Genomic DNA, 5000 nt, shown 5'->3' on the forward strand with positions numbered 1-5000 from the left:
CTCTGCAGGCTTCTCAGCCACCCCAGGCCGCACCAGAAGCCTCCCCCGCACGCTCTGCAGGCTTCCGACCCACCCCAGGCCCCAACAGAAGCCTCTCCCGCACGCTCTGCAGGCTTCCGACCCACCCCAGGCCCCAACAGAAGCCTCTCCCGCACGCTCTGCAGGCTTCTCAGCCACCCCAGGCCGCAGCAGAAGCCTCTCCCGCACGCTCTGCAGGCTTCCGACCCACCCCAGGCCGCACCAGAAGCCTCCCCCGCACGCTCTGTAGGCTTCTGACCCACCCCAGGCCCCAACAGAAGCCTCCCCCGCACGCTCTGCAGGCTTCCCAGCCACCCCAGGCCGCACCAGAAGCCTCCCCCGCACGCTCTGCAGGCTTCTCAGCCACCCCAGGCCCCAACAGAAGCCTCTCCCGCACGCTCTGCAGGCTTCCGACCCACCCCAGGCCCCAACAGAAGCCTCTCCCGCACGCTCTGCAGGCTTCTCAGCCACCCCAGGCCGCAGCAGAAGCCTCTCCCGCACGCTCTGCAGGCTTCCGACCCACCCCAGGCCGCACCAGAAGCCTCCCCCGCACGCTCTGTAGGCTTCTGACCCACCCCAGGCCCCAACAGAAGCCTCCCCCGCACGCTCTGCAGGCTTCTCAGCCACCCCAGGCCGCAGCAGAAGCCTCTCCCGCACGCTCTGCAGGCTTCTCAGCCACTCCAGGCCGCACCAGAAGCCTCTCCCGCACGCTCTGCAGGCTTCCGACCCACCCCAGGCCGCACCAGAAGCCTCCCCCGCACGCTCTGCAGGCTTCTCCGCCACCACAGGCCGCACCAGAGGATCTTTTGCACCTCTCTGGACGCCACCCAGAGACTCCAGGCCGCACCAGAGGCCCCCCCCCCAACCATTTACAGGCTGCAGTGCCAGCCTAGGCCCCGCTGGCAGCCTCCCTTGTCTGCTTTGGAAGGCCTCCCATCCACTCCAGACCTGCCTGGAGGCCTCCCTCGACTGCTCCCGGGGCCCTCGAAGCCACCCTAGGCCTTTCTGGAGGACCTGCTCGACCGCTCGGGCGGCTTCTGACGCACCCTCGGCCATCCGGCGCCCAGCAGCTCCCAGGGCCAGGCACCGGCCTCCCCCTCCGGCCGCCCCTGGGGCCGGGGGTGGCTCGGACTCGGCGCCCCCAACGTGTCGTCCCGTCCCCCCCCGCCCCGCACCGCCGAACATTCGCTGCAGCCGAGGGCTTGCCGCTCGACGCCTACCCCACCCGCCCAGCCCCCCGCTGCGGCCCGGCGCTGCCCCGGCCGCTGCGCCCCGCCTCTCATCGCTCCCCCCACCCGGCAACCGGCCGCCGGGCACGGCAAGTCCCAGGGCAGGGAACAGGTGCTGCCGGGACCCCGTGCTGGCTGCCGGCTTCCCGGGGCTGCCCCGGGCACGGACAGGTCGCCCCCCCCGCCCCGGCGAATGTTCACCGAACCGGCTGCCGGCTGCCTTCGAGCACCCCCCGCCCCCCGCCACTATCGTCCCCCCCGCCCCCCCCTCCGCCTCCGCTGCCGCTTCTGCCCGCACCCCCTCCACTGCCTCCCCCCGCCGCCGGCGAACGAGTCGCCGGATCCGTAGGGTGCCGGGAGCCCGAACGGCGAGCGGCTCCGGCTGCTGCCGGGGCCGCGGGGCTTCGAGCCGCTCCGGCCGCGGCCGGGACCCCGTGCCGGAAGCCGGCATCCCGGGACGGCCCCGGGACGGCCCCGGTCGCCGGCCGGGTGACGTTCAGCGAAGCGGCTGCCGCCAGTCTTTGGGCCTCCCCCGTGCCGGGGCCGCGGGGCTTCGAGCCGGTCCGGCCGCGGCCGGGATCCCGGGCCGGACGATGGCTTCCCGGGCCGGTCCCGGTCGCCTCCCGGGTGACGTTCACCGAAGCGGCTGCCGGCTGTCTTCGAGCCCCCCCCCCCTCCGCCTCCGCTGCCGCTTCTCCCCGCACCCCCTCCACTGCCTCCCCCCGCCGCCGGCGAACGAGTCGCCGGATCTGTAGGGTGCCGGGAGGCCGAACGGCGAGCGGCTCCGGCTGCTGCCGGGACCGCGGGGATTCGAGCCGCTCCGGCCGCGGCCGGGACCCCGTGCCGGAAGCCGGCATCCCCGGACAGCCCCGGGACGGCCCCGGTCGCCGGCCGGGTGACGTTCACCGAAGCGGCTGCCGGCTGTCTTCGAGCACCCCCCCCCCTCCGCCTCCGCTGCCGCTTCTGCCCGCACCCCCTCCACTGCCTCCCCCCGCCGCCGGCGAACGAGTCGCCGGATCCGTAGGGTGCCGGGAGCCCGAACGGCGAGCGGCTCCGGCTGCTGCCGGGGCCGCGGGGCTTCGAGCCGCTCCGGCCGCGGCCGGGACCCCGTGCCGGAAGCCGGCATCCCGGGACGGCCCCGGGACGGCCCCGGTCGCCGGCCGGGTGACGTTCAGCGAAGCGGCTGCCGCCAGTCTTTGGGCCTCCCCCGTGCCGGGGCCGCGGGGATTCGAGCCGCTCCGGCCGCGGCCGGGATCCGGGGCCGGACGATGGCTTCCCGGGCCGGTCCCGGTCGCCTCCCGGGTGACGTTCACCGAAGCGGCTGCCGGCTGTCTTCGAGCCCCCCCCCCCCCTCCGCCTCCGCTGCCGCTTCTGCCCGCACCCCCTCCACTGCCTCCCCCCGCCGCCCGCGAACGAGTCGCCGGATCTGTAGGGTGCCGGGAGCCCGAACGGCGAGCGGCTCCGGCTGCTGCCGGGACCGCGGGGATTCGAGCCGCTCCGGCCGCGGCCGGGACCCCGTGCCGGAAGCCGGCATCCCCGGACAGCCCCGGGACGGCCCCGGTCGCCGGCCGGGTGACGTTCACCGAAGCGGCTGCCGGCTGTCTTCGAGCCCCCCCCCCCTCCGCCTCCGCTGCCGCTTCTGCCCGCACCCCCTCCACTGCCTCCCCCCGCCGCCGGCGAACGAGTCGCCGGATCCGTAGGGTGCCGGGAGCCCGAACGGCGAGCGGCTCCGGCTGCTGCCGGGACCGCGGGGATTCGAGCCGCTCCGGCCGCGGCCGGGACCCCGTGCCGGAAGCCGGCATCCCGGGACGGCCCCGGGACGGCCCCGGTCGCCGGCCGGGTGACGTTCAGCGAAGCGGCTGCCGCCAGTCTTTGGGCCTCCCCCGTGCCGGGGCCGCGGGGCTTCGAGCCGGTCCGGCCGCGGCCGGGATCCCGGGCCGGACGATGGCTTCCCGGGCCGGTCGCCGGTCGCCTCCCGGGTGACGTTCACCGAAGCGGCTGCCGGCTGTCTTCGAGCCCCCCCCCCCCTCCGCCTCCGCTGCCGCTTCTCCCCGCACCCCCTCCACTGCCTCCCCCCGCCGCCGGCGAACGAGTCGGCGGATCCATACCGTCCCGAGAGCCCGAGGCGGCGGCACCCAGTGCGGGTCCGGCCGAGGCCGGGACCCCGTGCCTGTCGCAGGCTTCCCGGGACGGCCCCGGAACGGCCGCGGTCGCCGGCCGGGTGACGTTCTCCGAAGCGGCTGCCGGCTGTCTTCGAGCCCCCCCCCCCTCCGCCTCCGCTGCCGCTTCTGCCCGCACCTCCTTCACTGCCTCCCCCCGCCGCCCGCGAACGAGTCGGCGGATCCGTAGGGTGCCGGGAGCCCGAACGGCGAGCGGCTCCGGCTGCTGCCGGGACCGCGGGGATTCGAGCCGCTCCGGCCGCGGCCGGGACCCCGTGCCGGAAGCCGGCATCCCGGGACGGCCCCGGGACGGCCCCGGTCGCCGGCCGGGTGACGTTCAGCGAAGCGGCTGCCGCCAGTCTTTGGGCCTCCCCCGTGCCGGGGCCGCGGGGCTTCGAGTCGGTCCGGCCGCGGCTGGGACCCCGTGCCTGTCGCAGGCTTCCCGGGACGGCCCCGGAACGGCCGCGGTCGCCGGGCCGGGTGACGTTCACCGAGGCGACTGCCGGCTGTCTTCGAGCCCCCCCCCCCGCCGGAGCCGCGGGGATACGAGCCGGTCCGGCCGCGGCCGGGACCCCGTGCCGGAAGCCGGCATCCCGGGACGGCCCCGGGACGGCCCCGATCGCCTCCTGGGTGACGTTCACCGAAGCGGCTGCCGGCTGTCTTCGAGCCCCCCCCCCTCCGCCTCCGCTGCCGCTTCTCCCCGCACCCCCTCCACTGCCTCCCCCCGCCGCCCGCGAACGAGTCGCCGGATCTGTAGGGGGCCGGGAGCCCGAGGCGGCGAGCGGCTCCGGCTGCTGCCGGGACCGCGAGGCTTCGAGCCGGTCCGGCCGCGGCCGGGATCTCGTGCCGAACGTCGTCTTCCCGGGACGGTCCCGGGAGGGCCCCAGTCTCCTCCCGGGTGACGTTCACCGAAGCGGCTGCCGGCTGTCTTCGAGCCCCCACCCCTGCCGTGGCCGCGGGGATTCGCCCCGGTCCGGCAGCTGACGGTTCCCTGTGTCGGACGCCGGCTTCCCGGGACTGCCCCGGGACAGCCCCGGTCGCCTCCCGGGTGACGTTCACCGAAGCTGCTGCCGCCTGTCTTTGTCCCCCCCCCCCCCGTGCTCTCCCTCAGGCGGGAGGTAGACGTGCTCTCCCTCGGCGAGTAGACGTGCTCTCCCTCGGCGAGTAGACGTGCTCTCCCTCGGCGAGTAGACGTGCTCTCCCTCGGCGAGTAGACGTGCTCTCCCTCGGCGAGTAGACGTGCTCTCCCTCGGCGAGTAGACGTGCTCTCCCTGGGCGAGTAGACGTGCTCTCCCTCGGCGAGTAGACGTGCTCTCCCTGGGCGAGTAGACGTGCTCTCCCTGGGCGAGTAGACGTGCTCTCCCTGGGCGAGTAGACGTGCTCTCCCTGGGCGAGTAGACGTGCTCTCCCTGGGCGAGTAGACGTGCTCTCCCTGGGCGAGTAGACGTGCTCTCCCTGGGCGAGTAGACGTGCTCTCCCTGGGCGAGTAGACGTGCTCTCCCTGGGCGAGTAGACGTGCTCTCCCTGGGCGAGTAGACGTGCTCTCCCTGGGCGAGTAGACGTGCTCTCCCTGGGCGAGTAGACGTGCTCTCCC

Source organism: Melanerpes formicivorus, unplaced genomic scaffold (assembly GCF_026170545.1).
Source record: "Melanerpes formicivorus ecotype bairdi unplaced genomic scaffold, bMelFor1.0.p_v2 SCAF_1202, whole genome shotgun sequence".
Taxonomy (NCBI): domain Eukaryota; kingdom Metazoa; phylum Chordata; class Aves; order Piciformes; family Picidae; genus Melanerpes; species Melanerpes formicivorus.